Source organism: Microtus pennsylvanicus, chromosome 2 (genome assembly GCF_037038515.1).
Source record: "Microtus pennsylvanicus isolate mMicPen1 chromosome 2, mMicPen1.hap1, whole genome shotgun sequence".
Classification (NCBI taxonomy): Eukaryota; Metazoa; Chordata; class Mammalia; order Rodentia; family Cricetidae; genus Microtus; species Microtus pennsylvanicus.
This window is the reverse complement of record NC_134580.1, coordinates 31,845,893-31,865,910: the sequence shown is the minus strand read 5'-3', so window position 1 is coordinate 31,865,910 and position 20,018 is coordinate 31,845,893.

Genomic DNA, 20,018 nt, shown 5'->3' with positions numbered 1-20,018 from the left:
TGTGGGGAGTGGGTGTGGTTGGTGTGGTATGTGTGTATGTGGTTGGTGTGATGCGGTGTGTGGTGTGTGGTTAGTGTGGTGTGTGTAGTGTGTGTGTGGTATGTGTGTGTCTGTGTGTATGTGCATGTGTGTGTCTGTGTGTGTGTGGTGTCTGTGTATGTGGTGTGTGCGCATGTGTGTGTGTGGTGTATATGTGTGGTGTGTGTGTGTGTGGTGTGTATTGCGTGGTGTGTGTGTGTGTGATGTGTGTGTGTGTTGACTTGGAAGAGGTGCTAAAGTAAGCTGGGACAGCAGTTTGCCATGAGTTCTCAGTGAAGAAGCACCAAGGAGGAGCAGAAAGCCACACGCTTGCCTAGTGTGTGAATGGGCCCTTTAGTGCAGAGAGGCCAGACCACCCATGTCCAGCTACCACCTCTGTGACTATCCCTACAGGAAGGACATTTAGTCTCCTCTTGAGGTCCAGAATTTTTATGTCTCACACTCTTGGTTTGGGGAAGTTCTGCCTTGTGTGTGACTTCCACTCCCTGTCTACATAGGACTACTACGGCATCTATGTTCATTCACCATACCAGCTGAAGCCTGTGTCTTCCCAGAGTCCTCAGCTCTAGGCCTTTGCAGGGCCAAAAGTCTAGGGTCTTGTGACCCGAGCAGAGGGAGTTAGTCTCAGCCATTCACCTTCATTCAGCATCACCTTCTCCCAGCCCAAGCTCAAGGGGAGAGGACTTCTTCAAGGCCAGCTTTCTGCCCGAGCTGTTCCTGTCTCCTCCACTCTTGACTAGCATGCAGTCATAGCCCATGGCTGGACCAGTGGACAGTGAGAGCAGCTGCCATAGACCCACTGGCACATGGAATGTGGAACCGACATCCGTGAGCACAATGAGTAGGTGTGATCCCAGGCCTGGGACAGAAGCTAGTGCCACCCTCACTGGCCCATGACTTCTTTTCCTCGAAGACTTTGAAGGTCGTGGGAGCCAGTCAAATCAACAGAAAAGGCCTCTGGGTTGCCATAGAAAATCCCCCAAACAGTTAAAAAATGGATGTCATGGATGAGACTTCCCTGAGGCTGAGTGGGCGAGGGAGAGTGGGTGTTAGGATGGTTTCTTCTTCATCCTCTTCCTAAACACATAGGAGTGTTAGGACAAGTGACCCACACTGGCTGAGGCAGGTTTTTAAAAGGTTAATTGTGTTACCATACCCTCTGACACCACAAAGGCCAAGGTGGCCCCTTTGCGCGCCAGACAAGCCAAACCCAGCCCTAGGAGCTCCTTCTCCCTGATCGAAAGTAACCGAGGGACTCTTCCCAGTTGAGTGATGGCAGTGGGGCCAACACCTTTTGAACACCTTTCACTGTCCCAGGTAGCATGGACACACCTGAGCACCTTCCCCAGCCTGACCAAGGGTGCAGGGAGCAGTAGGAGCCAGTCCCATGGGCTCCAGGTCAATGGAGACAGATGCTGAGCCCACCATAGATCAGGGGCTCAAAGCCAATGCTGAGGCAGCTTTCCATATTGCTAAAGTGGGACTCAAAATGCAATCATTTCTTAAAGGGGACAAGTGAGAGCTACTTCACTGTTTCAAAAGCACAGAAAGGAGTCAAGTTATCTGCATGGCACAGCACTGAAATTGATTTCCTCATGTCCCAGACTCCTGTAAGCCGACCAAGTGTGTGCACTGCCTTATCTGTAAGCTGACTAAGTGTGTGCACTGCCTGGGTCACATTTGCACCCCAGTGTCCTCTACACACTGGGGTTGGACAGCAGTGTGTAGGGTAGCAAAGCATGCAGAAGAGCTGGTTAATTCTGAGAGTGGCAGCAGTGCTCATGAGGACAGAGTTGGTGTGAGGGAGAGCTGGGCTTGGGACCCTCATCAAGTTCATTGGCCTTCCTGAGTCAGTTTCCTCCTCAGCCATAGTGAGAATGACAACAGTAACGGTAGCAACAGTCATTGCTGTTTCTCAGTGTTGCTATGATGGAGACACAAAAAGCCACAGTAAGGGGGTGGTAAATGTCACTTGTCATCATCATCGTTGTCATCATCATCATCATCATCATCATCATCATCATCATCATCATCAGTAATGAAAGCTACCCAAGAAAATTGTGAGTAATTTGGGATTTTTTCCTCCCTTCTTCATCTTGTACCCAGGGCTGGTTTAGAGCTCCTTCTCCAGCTCGGCCATTGCAGTGGAACACACACCTCCCCGACCTTCTCTTTCCGTCCCACCCCCAGAAACACCACCTAAACCAGCTTGCTCCTAACACACGATTTACAGGAATGCTGGAGGCAGTCTTGGTTAGTGTGACCCGTTGGTCCTGAGGGTCCCAAGGAACACAGCCTGGAGGTTTGATATTTTCTTATACAATGTGCCTAGGGCAGAACTCTCACCAGATGAACACTGGGCTTGAGAAACCCACATAATTGCGTCTTCAATTCTCCGAACCCACATACAGACACAGAGTGCCCCACTGATCTGATTCAATTATCTTTGACGCTCCCAGTGTTGTGATCCAGCTGCTCTCATTCCTCCTGACTGACAGGGGAACTTCCTTGTCTGTAATTGACAAGGATGTTTGTATTCTTCCTGGCTGGTGGGTCTCCACAGAAGTAGTAGAGGTATAAAAAGGTTTTAGCTGAGGCAAAATAAAGCTTGCTGTTCTTCCACCTAAAGAGAAGCCTCCATGTCTCAATCCCAGCACCCCCCCCCACCAGCCTTGGCTATCCAGGCCGTGCAGGTGCGGCAAAGTGGAGGTTCCACCGAGATCTGGAAAGTGGGGATTCATGAACAGGGTCATTCAGTCTGCTGGCTAAATCTAGGAGTGTATTGGGAAAGGTAATGTGTGTTATTTTCCATCTCCAGAGATACTCTGAGGGACACCCTCCAAAAGACTAGCAAGTATAAAGAAGAGACTGGAGGGTGAATTGAAAGGCCTCAAAAAGTAACTGAAACTCTTAAAACAACAAGGCATGGAAGTAACAAGGAAGATAGCCAAAGATTTTGTACAAACAATAGCTCAAGTTAGCCCCTGGTTTATTACAGGAGGGGGTTTAAATGTTCCACACTGGGAACAAGTCAAGTCAGATTAAAAGGAGTATGTGTTTCTTCATCCCCACAGATGCTCTGAGGGATGCCCTCTGGAAGATTGGCCAGTAGGGAAGTAATAAGAGGAGACAGGAGGGTGAATTGAGGGCCTCAACAAGATAGAATGTGTACAGTTGTATATTATTATATTGATTGTGTTGTCTTTTGTGTTCTGGACTGAAGAAAGACATTTGATCTGGGAACTGCTGAGAAAGGTATTTTGACTTTAAAATATGGGCCTAAGGATTTGATGCTTTGGAAGAGTTTCTGCTTTTGTCTCTACAGAGGATGAGAACCTGTGGATTCATTGTAGATTTATGTGGTTTGAATCACCAAGACCTCCTAAAATGTTGATGTAAAAAACCCTGTCTCGAAAATCAAAAAAAAAAAAAAATACCCCCAAGAATGCAGCACCCCAGCTCAGCAGGAAGTAGCCAGACAGGTTGACGATGCCCAAACTCCCTAAAAGATTGTTAAAGTAGGGCCCTTTCAGTGGTTCTGGAGCAGGAGCAATGAGCCTGCTTCCCTGAGTTCTGCTCCACTCCATGCAGCAGTTTGGATCCAGAGTGAGTGCGGCTGGGGCCAGAAGGCAGCTGGAGCAGAGCTTTGCCACCACAGCTACTACTGTCAGAATTGCTCTTTCCCAGACTGTGCAGAGGGCTGAGACTGTCGGCCAGCTGGCTGAAAGAGTCAGCAATGCTTTGGATCTTAATGGACATATTCAATTGGGCATATTGACCTTGAACCAACAGGTGGCTCTGGTTTAGGAGCAAGTGGACTATCTTTGGACTTTTCAACGGTTAACATGTTCTAGCTTTTATCATGTTACGTGTGTTACTCATGGCACTGTATTGCATGCTTCAGCTACTGTTATGGAACTCAAGCGTCATAGGAGAGGGGTTTGGAATACTGCTTTTGTTAATTTTACCACCCAGTTAGTGCATGCTAGATGGTTGCAGCGCTGGTCTGGCTTGTTGGGGCTGTCTGTCCTGGGGACACTTGGTTTAGGGCTGTGTTGCTGGGTAGCCACGGACGGGCAATACTTTGGGGAGCAGGATGCCACCTAAGACAGGGAATATTAGAGGACTATTCCCCCACGACAGGCAAGGTATTCCACCCAAAGTAACAAGACAGTCACCATTTATTTTATAAAATAAAATGGGAAGAGTTGTGATCCAGCTGCCCTTACTCCCCCCCACCCCCCAACAGCGGAACTTCCTTGTGATCTGTAATTAACAAAGATGTTTGTGTTTTTTCTGGCCTGTGGGTCTCCATAGAAGCAGTAGAGGTATAAAAGGTATTAGCTGAGGCAAAATAAAGCTTGCTGTTCTTCCACCTGAAGAGAAGCGTCTGTGTCTCAATCCCAGCACCCCCCTCCCCCCGCCGCCAGTCTTGGCATCCAGGCTGCGCTGACTGCAGCACTCAGGAATGGTAGGCAGGCAAGCTGGAAACCAAGCCACCACATGACATTCCCAGGACCAGGTGCACCAGAATTCATCAGTAAATGGCAAAATTAGGCAAGCACAACTTGGGCTAAGCATTCATCTTGTGGAACAACATATCCACTGTGGTTGACTATTGGGGGCAGCCATTCAGAAACTGGGACTGGAGCCAAGACAGGTAAATTGAGCATGACCTGTTCTGGGTGGAACAAAGGTGGGAGGGGACAGGAGGAGCCTGCAGGCTTTGAGGCTTCCCAGACCTGGAAATGAAGGACGAGGAGAGACCATCTCCTGCAGCCACAGAGAGGAGGCCTGAAGACTAGAAGGAGGCTGGAGATAGGTGTACTGACTAGTAAAGGGTGCTGGTGAGCTCAGCAACTTGTTCACAATGACCATGATGCACACAGAGCCCCCAATGAATAACGGCTTGACCTCACCATGAACAGGTTTTGCATTCTGTAGAAATCTATTTCATGTTTTAAAGTTTGATCCTTTCATGTCTTAGTTATAGACCACATGGTTTTGTTATACTTTAGATCTCAACGCCTCTCAAAGGCCCACGTATTAAAGATGTGGCTGTCAGTGGAGAAGGCGGGGCCTAGTGGGAAGGCCACTGGAATGCACCCTTGGAAGTGTGGGGACCTGTTTCTTTCCCTCTGACTTCTGGCTGCTGTGTTCATCACGTGTTTCCACCACGCTATACTGCTTTGTCGTGGCTCCAAAAACTATAGGCTGAAATCCCCCAACCATAAACCCAAATAAACCTTTCTTCTTCACAAGCTGTTCGTCTCTGGTAATGATGGAAATCTAGCGAGTGTGGATACTCTTGGGTGATGCTGGAGAGTGGCAGACACTCACGTGACCACGATGGTAAAGAAGTGCTGTCTTTATCACACTGTACTGCCACGCTGTATGTGAATGCAAGGGTGTATACCAAATGCATTCTGGTGCTAAGGAGATGGCTCAGGTGTAGAGTTCATGAGCAAGCATGAGGACCCAAATTCCATTCCCAGCACCTACATAAAAGCCAGGGATAGTGCTTCAATAATCCTGTTTCTGCAGAGACAGATTCCGGGGATCCTTGGTGCTTTCTGACCAGCCAGATGAGCTGAATCAGCAAGTCCTAGGTTCAGTGAGACACCCTGTGCTATCATATACTTTTCAATCATAAACCTTTGTTATAAATTAAAGAGAATCTATATGCATATATGTACTAATAAAAATGTATGTGAGTCTATTGTTTTATTGGAATATGGGATGTGTAGCATATAATTTACAAATAAAGTAGAATCTTTACTACTTTCCATTGTAAACCCTAAAAGCCAAATCAGTCTCTCAAATGCTCCAGTTGTGTTTTGCCAAACTTAGAGCCACAGCTGCATGTGGTGGCCATTGGCAGTCGGGACAGCTTCCCTCAACGTTGCATCTTAAGATGAACGCAGAACAATGAAGACAAAAGCCAGGACTCCGCTATTCCTCAGTGATGTGGAAGACTTCTTAGCTGGGGTGGACAAAGTTCTGAGTACTGGGAGATTGCTTTGCCAGTGTTATCAATATTCACAATGTGGTAGCTACAGGTCCCAGCATATTTAAATTCAATATACATTATTAACATTTTCTCTATCACTTAATTGGATAGAGGTCTCCAATAGAAATGTAAGACACACCATATGTATTTTAAATCTAATAGTCACACAAAAGAAAGAGGTGAAATTAATTCAAGCCTATCATACTTCACCAGGTATATGTATGTTTATACAATCACTTTACTATATAATAAAGGTAAACAATAATACGGTTTATATTTTTTCATGTTGTGGTAGTTTGAGTGCAATTGCCCCCTACAGTCTTATGGGGAGTGGCACTATTAGGAGGTATGGCTTTGTTTGAGTGGATATGGAGTGGTTGGAGGAAGTGTGTCACTATGGACACAGACATTGAGGTTTCCTATGCTCAGGATACCGCCCAGTGTCTCAGCTGACTTCCTGCTGACTGTAAAATGTAGCCCTCTCAGCCCCAGCCCCACATCTGCCTGCATGACACTGTGCTCCCCATCACGATGATAATGGATTGAACCTTTGAAACTGCAAGGTAGCCACCCCAATTAAACATTTTCTTCTTAAGCATTGCAATGGTCTTAGTGTCTCTTCACAGCAACAGAAATCCTAACTAAGACACCTCCAAATGTCTTTGTTTTCTACCACTGTGATAAACATCATGACCAAAAGCATCTTGGGGAGGAAAGGATTTCTTTCATTTTGCACCTTCCTTTCCATCACGGGAGCTCAAGGTAGGAACTAGAGGCAGGAACTAGAGGCAGGAACTGAAGCAGAGGCCGTGGAGGAACACTGCTTGTTGGCTTGCTCCTCATGGTTGGTGAAGGAGGTGTAACATGGCCCACAATGGGCTGGACTCTCCTGTGACAGTCACTCATCAAGAAAATGTCCCACAATCTTGCCTACAGGCCAGGCTGACGGAGGATTTCCTCAGTTTTCCTCTTTCAAGATGACTTGAAAGCTAGGTGGGAATAATTGTAAGCATTGCGGCTTAGGTGGAAAGGGACCCATCATCACTCAGGAGTCAAGGATGCTAAGTGTTACAGCTCGGATGAAAACGTATTCTGGCAGTCAGGGACCAGGGAATATTGAGTGTTACAGTTCAGCTGCAAGAGAATTCTGGCAGTCAGGGACCAGGGAATATTGAGTGTTACAGTTCAGCTGCAAGAGAATTCTGGCAGTCAGGGACCAGGGAATATTGAGTGTTACAGTTCAGCTAGAAGAGTGTTCTGGCAGTCAGGGACCAGGGAATATTGAGTGTTACAGTTCAGCTGCAAGAGAATTCTGGCAGTCAGGGACCAGGGAATATTGAGTGTTACAGTTCAGCTGGAAGAGTGTTCTGGCAGTCAGGGACCAGGGAATACTGAGTGTTACAGTTCAGCTGCAAGAGAATTCTGGCAGTCAGGGACCAGGGAATATTGAGTGTTACAGTTCAGCTGCAAGAGAATTCTGGCGGTCGGGAGCCAAGACATAGCACAGGTAACAGTAAGTAGCAGCTCACAGCCCTGCTCTAGGGGAAGGTTTCCCAACGTAAGAGCTCTCTGCTCTGGCATGAGAGAGCCCTTGAGAGAGCTTCCCCAGTGACCTTGCTATAGTTTGGTTGTGCTAGGGGACAGTGAAAGCGTTACAGCCCCGCTCCACACTCCACTCTGCCTCTGCTCCCATGAAAAGTCTCACCCAAAATTCACTCAAGAGATTTACTGGAAGGGAAGAATCCAGGAGGATGCCTGCCCCTACCACTGTGGGAAAAGAGCAGCAGCAAACTGAACAGGCTCAGGGTTTATATAGAGCTCTTAGTGGTGGAGTTTTTTCAGAGAGAAGATTCCCAGGGTGAGAATTGGTCAGCGTTAAGTCCCTTGAGCTCAGATTGGCTAGATCTTTGCTCAGGGATTGGTTCATTTTCCTGCACAGGGAGTGGTTGGTTGGTTTTCTGCTTAGTTGATCAGGAGTAGATTTTGCTCTGATTTCAGGGCCGAATTGTGTTTCTTTCACTCCCCGTCTCTCTTTTTTTTTTCTTTTTGGCACTAGTTTTGGGGTCAAAGTGTGTTTTTTTGGCACTGATTTTAGGGTGACAGTGTATTTCTCTGGTTCTGGGTTTGGGGCTAATGTATTTCTTTCACTGGCTCTGGTCTCAGAGCCAGGGTGTTTCTTTCTGGCCCTGGTCTCATAGCCAGGGTGTTTCTTTTTGGCCCTGGTCTCAGAGCCAGGGTGTTTCTTTCTGGCCCTGGTCTCAGAGCCAGGGTGTTTCTTTCACTGGCTCTGGCTTTGGGGCCAGGGTGAGCTTATTTGGCTGGCCCTTTTACCCTACAATCGTGGCTTGTGTGTTAGACCATGAAGCTCTAGACAAGCAACAGAAGGGTAAACCAAGCTGTGGATTGTAACACTTTCCCATTCTCTCGGTGTAAATACTCTCACAACAGTGACATCCGCCACCAGCATGTCACCAGCCGTAGTGTTGAAAGAGGTGGGCCATAGCCATTTGCTGTGTGGCATTTCCATGGCACCAGTTCCGCGGCTCGAGATGGCCTCAGAAACTTGGAGGCTGATACAGTGCAGGAAAAACAGGAGGAACTAAGAGTGCGGTTTGTTTTCACAGGCAGGACCTGGAATGGAAAGGAAGGCGAATGGAGAAAATGCCAGGCCTTGCCAGTCGACAAAACGAATCAGCTCACAGGCCTGAAGGGTCCAGACCACTGCATTCCTGGCTTTGCATCGGATGTGCTTGAGAGAGACCTGGTAGCTTCCTCTCCACCTCAGCCCCAGGCCCTGCAGGCCTGAAGCGTGAGGCAGAACATGGCCAGTGATTCCCTGGGGTCCCAAAGAGTGAGACCGCTAGACACATCTGCTGCCCTGGGATCCTCTAGACATTGAAACAAAGACTCAGCTTCTTAGAGATTCCCCAAGTCAGTGGCCGAGGAGGGGCCCAAGCTCCATGCCCCAGGCCTAAGATCTGGTAGCATGTTATTCTTCAGTTCCTGAGAGTTCCAGAGCTGCATGAGGCAGGGCGGAGGAAGCCCTAGAGCCTTGTCCTCCCTCTGCTCTCCTGGCCCCTGCCTTTGCCCTCAGCAGAGCCACACAGCTCTGCTCTCGCCTGCTCTCAGCCTGGAGCTGCTCTCAAGAAGGACTTGTGCTTTGCATGGGGCTCGAAGGGGAAGGAGGCCTTCATAGGCCAGAGAACGGGTTATGGGGATCTCCGGGGCAGAGAGGAGAGAACTTCTGGGAACATCAGAGAATCTGCTGCCTGCAGGGTGCAGACTCGGGATTCCCATACCTGGACCAAGTGCTAAGTATCAAACCCCAGCAGGATGGCTCAGGAAAGGGGAAGATGCAGAGGGAGATGGGAGGTGACCGCTGAGGTAGGATGGTGCCAGCCACTGTTGCTTGTGGGGAATTTCTCTGTGTCTGGTGGGGAGCTTGGTCCTGGAGCTATTTCCCGCTTAAGCATGCTTCACAACCTCACTAACGCCTTGTCGTGCTAACTAAAGAATTTAGGTCCAGAGAGGCCCCAAGAAATGCTTAGGGTGGCCAGCCACCACTCTTCTCTGCTACACCACCCAGCCCACTCACTGTGGTGCATGCTGGGAAGGCAGGCAGGAGGTCCTCTCGCCTCCATCTTGTCTCATGTCTGGCGTCTGAGGATACAGAACCGAAACTGAAGCTGTGACAGCCCGAAGGGCATCCACAGAAACTGAGGACTTTGGGGCCAGAGAGAAGGGAGGACTGGGTAAGGGTGAATGTGGGTGGGGCGGAAGCTGCAGGACACAGTTAAGGCTAAGCAAGGCCCAGGCTGCAGGGGCAGGTGCCTAGAGGTGGGACTTTGCAGGCATGCCTTCTGGCCTGGGGGGTGCTGATAAGAGTGGGTCCATCTCTAAGTGGGTGCTACCCAGGCTCTTTAGCTCCCTCCTCCTTCCTCCCCTGCCTGGCACCTTGGCTGAACCTCCTGCTGCCTGCTGTTTGGACCGTCAGAAGCTGTGTTCTCTGCACTTACCTTCTCACCTCTAAGGACTGTTATTCATTTCTAAGTGCCTATTTGCGGTTTCCAGACACTCACTTGTGTAATTATAGAAGCTCAGCAGCCACCTCCCTAACTGCGAGGCAGGTGTACCTGCTCATCTCAACTGAGGTTTTAAGTCAGCCTGGTCACTAACTCTGGCTCTTCAGGCTACCCCTTTGCAAAGTGCTAGCGAGAGGACTCTGGTTAGGTGAGAGAAGAGGCCTGAAACCTGTAAGTGAGGAGCAGGGCTCAGCTTCTAGGCTGGGGCATGAACAATGGAGACTTCTTGCTCCAAGGTTCCCCTCCAAGACTGATGTCAGAAGATGTGTAAACGCTGGGGTAGGAAAGAGGTGAACATAGGTGGGCAGGATACTATTTCCTGGGTGGGTTGGCACAGCACGCTAGAATGGGTAATGAAGGAGTACCGGAAGTGGGGGACAGTGAAAACCAACTCAATTGGCCAGAGAACAAAGCCACAGGGTGCTAAGGGGTCAATCTCCTGGAAACATCAGGAAAGCAGATGAGGCGATAACAGGCTGGATGAGGCAAGAACTCAGGATGGGGAGGCCTGCACTCCCCTCGGATGGTAGCAAAGGGCAGCTTTTCCTCCAGCTCCCCCTTCCTGATTCTCAGGGTTATGGAGGAGTCTGGAGGGAAACTCACTAGGAGACTCAGGGCTTTTAATCTGATACGCTGGTCTAATCTCATTGCATGGAGACCCCAGGACAGCATAGGAGTCCCAGCAGACAGCAGCACTGCCTGTCCACCCTACTCAGGTCCTAGAGAGGCAAAGTGGGGTTCTGAAAGGGCAGAGTGAAGGGAAGAATTCAGCAAGAGGAGGGGTTGTAGGGCTGAGAGAGAGCCAGGGAAAAGGCCATGAAGTTGGGTTAGTAGAGCCTGAGTGTGAAGGGTTTAGGCTTGCCCTGTCTTAGCTGAAACTGAATCAGGCTAGTGGCATCTTGTCCTCCTAGAGATGTCTTCCAGAGACTCAGTGGTGTGGCTTCATAACTCTTATCACGCCGCAGACCTGGAGGCCTGAGTTGAAGTCAGTGTTGCTGGACTAAAATCAAGTTGTTAGCAAGGTTGCCCACCCCGGAGCTTCCAGAGGAATCTCTGGTCCTTCCAGCTTCAGAAGGCTGTATGCATGCCTTGGACAGTGGTTTTCTCTGTGCCTTCTTTCAAACTAGCAAAAGTGTGTTGTGCTCTTTCCACACGGCTTCTCTAACCTCTTCTACTTCCCATTTCCACATCCAGGGACGCTGAGGATGGCTTTGCCCATCTGGGTGATGCAGGATAGTCGCTCTCCTTTAGACCAGGAGATTAGCAGCCTCAGTTCCGCTCATAGCCTTCGTCTCCTATTAACGGGCTCTGCAGGGCAGATGCCAGACATCTTTGGGGTTATTGTTCTGCCAACAAAAGGAGGCAAGGAGACAGTGAGGAAGGTGTGCCCAGAGGAATGAGGAGTTGAAAATAAGATGAAGAAGGAGCGACCGAGAGCTCTTGGGCAAACCAGAGGCCCATTCCCCTGAGGGACTGAGAATCACCTCAGTTCTCAGGGTCAGTGTGAGATCATTTTCCAGACACAGAACAATGGAGTCATGTTATGTCTGAGCCTTGCAGACCATAACGTGTTACTGTTCTCTGCTGAGGGCAGTGTGCCAATTCACAAGGAGGGGATGGCTGATGCCAAAGTGAGGGGGCCTAGCCCTTGGAGTGTCCAGGTCAGCTGGAGGCTGGAGACTGCCCAAGAGGGCTAAACACGTCTGGCTATTTGTCTTCAAGGCACCTGTGGCTGCTGGTGTCTCTCTTGTCCTGTCCCTTCTGGGGAAGACTGGAGGAGGAGCATGATGCGTAGGTGGAAACCAGTTGGTATTCCCAGGCAGGTGGAATGTTGGAGACACAAGACAGCGTGAGAGTGGGGGATGCTGTGTGAATGGGGCTTCTGTTTGCTCCTGGGATCACACAGACCTGCCTGGGAATCCTGACGGGTCAGCAGACAGCTCGAAGCTGCTTTCACAGGTTAGAAACCTGGGACACTTCATCTTGCAGGGGCATTGTAGTCATGTTGACCCAGTGGGCCCTACGACTTCTTCCTGGGTATGTGTTGGGCTTAAAGAGGCAATCTGCTCAGGTAGAGGTGCTGGCATGGCAGATGTGCCCCTAAACTGGTCCTCGGGAGAACACAATGTTTTTGCTCAGGTGGGATGTGTGTCTAAGGTGGCTTTGGTGTCAGGTTGTTGATGGTGATCAGTGGGTGGTGTAGGGATCTTCGGGGTCTCCTCAGCACCAGATCTGTGTCTGGGGAAAAGCATAGACTCTAGAGTCCAGACCTTAATTTATGTTTCTGTCTTGACACTAAGTCTAACCCTTCGTGTGGTTCAGGAATAGATGGTAAATAAGAGGTGGTTGTTACGTCTGGGGATAATGTGTGTGAGTCTTAGCACAGTGCCAGGCATGATCCAGCAACCATCATCACCAAAGGGGCGGGAGGAAGCCAGGCTCAGTGGGCATACCTGAATGAGTGGCATTGATTCCTCTGTAAGTAGCACCACACATGAAGCCAGCCAATCTCGATGATGCCCCTGTGTCCGAGGCAGGCTGAGCCCCTGGGGATGTCATAGAAGACCAGATTCATCTCCTGGAAGCCTCACTCAGCATCCCAGATACCCCTCTCCAACCTCTGGAAGTTAAAAAGAGGACGGGGCTCCTCCAAATCTATCCCTTATCTCACTCATGGGTTTCTGGTGATGCTGAGGCACACTAACTTCTTAGGGACATGGATGGCCCCCTGTGCTTGCTGCCCTCACAAATTGGCTGAGCCTCTGACAAGTCACAGTCTTCACAACCACAGCATGGTCATGTATCAACAACTTGAGTGTCCTCAGTGGTGAAGACAAGGACTTTCAGGGTCATAATTGTGTGAACTCACCCCTGCTGGGCAGCAGTTTCCAATGTGTAAAATAAAGACATCAGTAAGCCTGCCTCCCGAGCTTGAGGAGGTTAGACGAGTGGATTGCTGGGTCCAGCACCCTGTCTGGTGTCAGTATTATCTAAATGTGGCCATTATTTTCTTCCACTTAACCACAAAGTACAAGTGAGGCACAGCCCTACCTATGAGCTGAGCTTTTGGAGAGCCGTGAAAGTCGGGGCTTCAGAGAGGTGCCTGTCTGGTGATCATCGTACATATGTTGCTCATCCAGAAGGGGGCTGCAAGGAAAGCTGTCTAGGGTTTCTTCTCATGCTTTGACCCAGGAGAGCTGAGTTTTGGGAAGATATGGAAGGAGAGCGGGAGAAGGGGAAAGGCAGGTATGGAGGGCTGTATCAGCATTCAGCATTAACGGCTTTTCTAACGTGATGAGGGGCATTAGTAGCCCTAGATCAGGATGTGGCTGGCTCCTAAGAGCTAGGGAGTGCAGGCTCTAGGGCCCTGGGAACGCAGAGATTTGTGAATGGTGGAAGAAATCTTGAGTGCCCTTGAGAAGTACCTCATGGAGTTGGTGAAGTGCTGGCAGAGGAGCTATAGGTTCTGAGTGTGAAGAACTGTGGTCGTAGGCATCAGCTGGACTGAGGGGAGCTGTGGAGCTGTGGCCCTTGGCATCAGCAGGAAAGAGGAGACAGGTGGAGCTGTGGTCCTCTGCATCAGCTGGAGAGAGGGGACAGGTGGAGCTGTGGTCCTCGGCATCAGCTGGAGAGTGGGGACAGGTGGAGCTGTGGTCCTCGGCATCAGCTGGAGAGAGGGAACAGGTGGAGCTGTGGTCCTCGGCATCAGCTGGAGAGAGGGAACAGGTGGAGCTGTGGTCCTCGGCATCAGCTGGAGAGTGGGGACAGGTGGAGCTGTGGTCCTCGGCATCAGCTGGAGAGTGGGGACAGGTGGAGCTGTGGTCCTCGGCATCAGCTGGAGAGTGGGGACAGGTGGAGCTGTGGTCCTCGGCATCAGCTGGAGAGAGGGAACAGGTGGAGCTGTGGTCCCCGGCATCAGCTGGAGAGTGGGGACAGGTGGAGCTGTGGTCCTCGGCATCAGCTGGAGAGAGGGAACAGGTGGAGCTGTGGTCCTCGGCATCAGCTGGAGAGTGGGGACAGGTGGAGCTGTGGTCCTCGGCATCAGCTGGAGAGAGGGGACAGGTGGAGCTGTGGTCCTCGGCATCAGCTGGAGAGTGGGGACAGGTGGAGCTGTGGTCCTCGGCATCAGCTGGAGAGAGGGGACAGGTGGAGCTGTGGTCCTCGGCATCAGCTGGAGAGAGGGGACAGGTGGAGCTGTGGTCCTCGGCATCAGCTGGAGAGTGGGGACAGGTGGAGCTGTGGTCCTCGGCATCAGCTGGAGAGAGGGAACAGGTGGAGCTGTGGTCCTCGGCATCAGCTGGAGAGAGGGAACAGGTGGAGCTGTGGTCCTCAGCATCAGCTGGAGAGTGGGGACAGGTGGTCCTTGGCATCAGGCATCAGCTGGAGTGACAGGACAGGTGGAGGTGGACAGGAAGGATCCCCATCATCTCTGTGATCATTACTACCCCAGGACTAGCAGGACATGGTGTCTGGTGTGGCAAATCCCAGGAGCTGATTTTAGTCACCCTTCCCTGGTGTCAGAAGGCCATGAGGTTTAGACAGGGGAGAGGAACACAGCACTAAAATTATTGTCACTTGTGGTCATTACCTGAGAACCCTCCACCTACACAAGCAGGAAGTAGTTCTCTGAAGGGAACCAACTCTGAAGTCAGGCGTTGAACCATTGGGGGACATTCCCCGCCCCCCCAAAACCAGCTCAGGCAAGATGCTGTTGCCCAACCTTTGCATGGTCAGCCATGTCACTGACTGTATTAGTTATGCTTCTCCAGAGGAACAGAACAATAGCATGTCCGTCCACACACACACACACACACACACACACACACACGTACAAGCATCCACATGCACACACATACACATATGCAAAAGCATACACATGCATGTACACACATATGCAGAGACATGCACATACATGCACACTCCTGTACATGCACACACTCAGAGGTATACACATGCATACACACACATACAGAAGCATATGCACAACGCACATTCACACACCTCCTCTTCTGCCTTTCACTCTGCCCGGTCCCAGGCTACTTTCAGGGTGAGCCTTTCACAGTTAGTTCACTGACCCGCATGCCACTCCTCTCTGGGAACACCCTTACAGACACACCCAGCTGTGTTTTACTGGTTTTCTAGAAGTCTCTTATTAATGAAGATAACAGTAAAAATTAACTATCTCCCTGTACTCACGCCCTGGGGTACAAGCCTGGGCCTGGAAAGAAGATCCAAGGTGGAGGCTCACCCCTGGGCTTACACAGCATCTGGGAGAAGCTGGGGACTGCCAGAGACACACAATCAAGTCAAAAGGTCTGGTACTCTGCAGTGGCTCAAAAACATACGCGTTGAAGGCGCCACCACTCAGGGGTTGCTGCCAGTCTTCCTGTCTCACTTTTCTTGGGTTCTTTGCGTAAAACCTTACCTGGTTTGCTAACCCTTGGCACCTGGGAAAGCAAGGTCAGAAGTGGAAAGTTCGACAGGAACTGAGTGTGTGGAAGGTAGGACTGGGGACAGCAAACGGTCAGTAAGCCTCGGAGATTATCTGAACTCCAGTGTAAGAGCAGCTGGGGAAAGGGATAATTTCTGGTTGTGGCTAGATTTCCTTTCTTGGCCGTGGAAAGATTCCTGTGCTGAATCAACCTCTGTCTAGAGCTCATCCAAAGTCAAGGAAAGGTTGGGGACACCTCGCTTCTTGGGACAAGTCAGGTGGAAGCCCCGAGAAGGGAGCTCCCATACTTCACTCCCCAGTGTGGCTTCTGCAGGAGTAGAAAGGGGCAGATGGAAAGGAGTATGTGCAGGTTAGGGGTGTGAAGGGGGCTTCCCTTGATGACTCTGACAGAGAGGGATGCAGGCTGGCACCCAGGCAGTACAGCCCCGCCTCTTCACTGTAGAGGTGGCTAACTCTGCAAGGAATGCTCCTGTCCACTGTGAGGACAGAGAAAACGTGCAGAAATGGTTAAAACAAAACAAAAACAAACAAATGAAAGCATTATTTCTAGATGCACAAATGTGTGCAGGGCCCTTCCAGAACCTGGCGATTCCTCTCTGTCTACAAAGGAGAAGCCGGCCATTGTGGGAAGGCAAAGCCCAAAGGTTCTTGCTGGGCAGGTATATCTGTTTTTAGCCTCTCTGATTAATTAGAGTATTTGTTGATTTTCAGCCTGCAGTTTCAATCAAGCAAGGGGGATTTTCAAAGACTTGGTATGCACGCCACTGGCAAAACATCCTTGAAGTGAAGGAAGAGCATCCCGAGGCTTGCAGGGGCCTGTTGGAGAGACTCTGGGAGCTCAGTTCTACAGCTCTAGCCTGCGAGTGCCAATCGCCTGCTAAATCTGAGGGACAGGGCCAAGGCTGCTCCCCACAGCCCCCCTGCATTACCCCACCCTTCCTGCTTGCCCTGGCCAGCTCAGCATTAAAATCTCAGTTCCAACAAACTCACGTTTGTTTCCTCCGAGTCTGTGGAGTGAGAGGCTGGGCAGCATGTCCAGAGCTCCAGAAAATTTCAAGGGCTATTATATTAGGGGCAAGATGTGGCCCAGAGTGGGGTCATGATTTGTGTAAAGACTTAGATAAGAGAACTCAACACTAAGGGTCAAGACTCACATGTGACCCTGACTCTAGGCATGACATCTGGACTTCCAAGCTCAACCAAGCTTTATTTCTGGACATTTGCATTTTCTACCTAGGCTTCTTCTCAGACTCAGGTCTGAGAGTCCTTGATAATCTGACGTGGTTCCTAGCCTCACCAGGCAATCATGGTTGTGTTGCTTGGGGTTGTGTCCCAAACTTCCCAACTTTACAGCCAGTAAAACACACACACACACACACACACACACACACACACACACACACACACAGTCATCCTCCTGCAGTCCAGCTGAGACCCACAGTGGTCACAAAGCTGTAGGGGGAGGACCCCATAGCTTTGGGTGGAGGCAGGAAAATTCTTCCCTCAATTCCTCCCTGCGGCTAGGCTTTGTGAAGCGTTGTCTCTGGATGGCTCCCTGCCCCATCTGCCCTTCCCTACCCTATGAATCTGGCTCCAGGCTCCTGGACGGGACTGCCAACCACAGCCTGATGACTGCGTGACTCATACCTCTGCCATCCTCCCCAGGTTTTTGTGCAGAACACTCAAGGCAAGAACGGCGAAGATGAAGGCATCGTTGCTTGCCTTCTTCCCTGGGGCTAGAGCAGGATGTGGGGCCTTCAAGGGCTGCAGCTTGTTGTTGAGGATTGTATGGGAGAGGAAGGAGCAGGAGGAGGTCCATAGCATGAAGAGGCATCGCTCTGTCCCTAGGTGTCCCATCCCGTCCGAAGAAGACAAAAAGACTTGCCCTATAGACATGGTCCCAGAGATGGAACTAGGTGGTCAGGCCTCTGGAACTCAGAATAGGCATGGAAAGGGGTCACACAGAGACCCGAGGAAGGATTTGATGGAGGGGACTCTGCATCTGTCAAATTAAGCCAGCAAATGGTTGCAGTGTTCAAAGGGAAGCTGATGAGATGCCTCTGGCTTTGGGGTCTGTACCCTTGATGTGCCCTGGCAGACATGTGCAAAACCATTGTTTTAAACTTAATTTAATTTTACTATTTTCTGTTAAGAGTGTTGGCTCTGAGGAGAGGATTCTGGGATGGTGTTGTGGATTTACCTCTTTCTTGCCCATGAATCTGTGAGGTGGTCTCTGTTCACAAAACGGGCCCACGTTCTATGTTCACGAGGACAGGAGTGAGAGGAGCTGTCTGTGACTCACCCCTCTTACAGGAAGGCCAGGTGCTGGGGACCCCTCAGCCCTGCATGGGGTTTGATAATGAAAGCAGAGGATAAGTGACTTGTCTGACCACGTTCTGGGAGTGCCCTGCGGGAGAGTCCAGGACTCGGTGTGATCCTGCTCTTCCTGCTCACAGGGATTCCAAGTTGGGGTGGGTGTCTCTCTCAGCAGAGGGGCTGGTACCTACCTCTCCACAGGTTTCACTTATACCCAACGGGTCTGGTGAAGTGGGTAGGTCCACTCTCCCTACCACGGAGACCCCCACTTCTTCTCTTGTGAGGCCCCCGACAAGTGCTTAGTTACTTGCCCCGACCAGACTCTGGTCGCTGGCCCCTGGGCCTGAGTGTGACTTCTGTAGCAATTCTCAGAGCAGGCGCAATGCACTCCTTTCCTGGCAAGCCCTCCTTCACAGACAGCCAGTGAAGACTGAATGGGGGGAAAGAGAATGTCCCCGTGTTTCTGGAGGTGTGGCTCTTTCTGCAGGCAGTGGGGACAGAAGCCAATGCTCTGTGTGTGGTGGGACTTTCCTTGGCGGTGGTTTTCCTGCTCAGATACCCCAGACACCTGCCTCAAGCTTAGAGCTGTTCTTCTCGGGGATGAAGGCCCCAGTGTGTTTCAGGACATTCATATCTGCTCTCTAAAACACCACAAACCGTAACACTGGCATAGTCTTTGCGGGTCTCAGAGACCCTCCAGGCAGAGAGAAACTGAAGCCTGTTGCCCAGGGCCTGCCAGGCCAGCTTGGCCAGTGAGTGTTTCAGGATCACCTATTAGCTGACTTCCCAGTCCAGCCCCCGGTGAGCCATCACCAGCTCAACAGACCCTCAGCTCTCAAGAATTATTTTCCACAGCCTTGGCTTCCTCGAGGCAGCGTTAGGCCTGGTGTAGAGATTCCTTTGTCTAATTCCTGATCTCTTGATAACATGGCCTCTCAGCAGTTCTCACTGCTCCCGCTGCATCAGACAAACAGGGGCCAAGAGCCTTGCTCTTCTTTGGGAGGGGTCAGAGAGGGGATCCCACTCAAATCCTGAGCCAGAATGACTAAGGCACAGCTTGGGACAGACATTCGCTGGAATCTGAACCCCCTTTCCTTCAAATGGAGCTACAGGTGATACCAGCACGCTTTGGCAGGCTACTGTGCCAGCTGCCTGGTCCCCCCAACTTGCTCTGTCTAGTCCCTCTGGCAGTCAGTCTGCAGACTTAAAATTCCATTTTCTATGCCTTTGGCAGTGAAGGAGGCTTTGGGCTGGAGGGAGAGGAAACACAGCAGTTCCCTCTGCTTGGAACAGGGTGGTTCCCCGTTATAACAGGCCTGCCGATTCTCAACATGTTCCTGGAGAGATTAGAAACTCCTGCAGGTATGTGTTTGCGGCGGCCTTCAGCCTGTATCAACAGATACGATGACTCACTTCTTCCCTGGTGGAATAACTGAGAACTTGCCGGAACAGAGCTTGGGGGGTACCAGGGAAGCTAGCAGAGCAGCTCCCCACAAAGAGAGACGCGGCTGCCAGTCCAGTATCAAGACTTTTTTTTTGTAAAGGATTAAGTGGAGCTTGCTGGTTTATTACGTTCCCACATGGGCCTGCCTGGGAGAAAGAACAGCAAGGGCGCACATGGAAAGCTGAATTAGGAGGAACTGTGGAGGGTGGGTCTGGCCTTAAAGAGAACTCAATGGTGAACAGCCCGAGTGAGAGGGCCTAGGTCCTCTGGCTTTTAAGCTGAGGGCTTGAGGGATCTTTCTGGCCTGAATCTTGCAGGGGAATCTGCCCAGTGGTATCTGTTATAAATGAACCTCTCTTAAAGAAAGCACAGTGCAGTGAGGGACTGGACCCTGCTTCTCTGGAACTTTACCCAAAATGTGAAGCCATAGATCGCCTTGCAAGAGCTCAGATCTCTGCAGCCCCGGTTGCACAGCCAAGTGTAAGAAGAGCAGATAATTGGCAGATGGGAAACCCACTCTGCCCCGCTGATGGCCCAGATCCGCTAAACTAGTAAGGCAGCAGGAACCAGGCTGGGGCAGTGGACAGTCACTGATTCTGTAAGGTCAGCAGCCATGGGCGAATGTCCTTTACTTCCTGGCATCCTTCTAGGCTTCTAGGCTATCCACAGCACCCA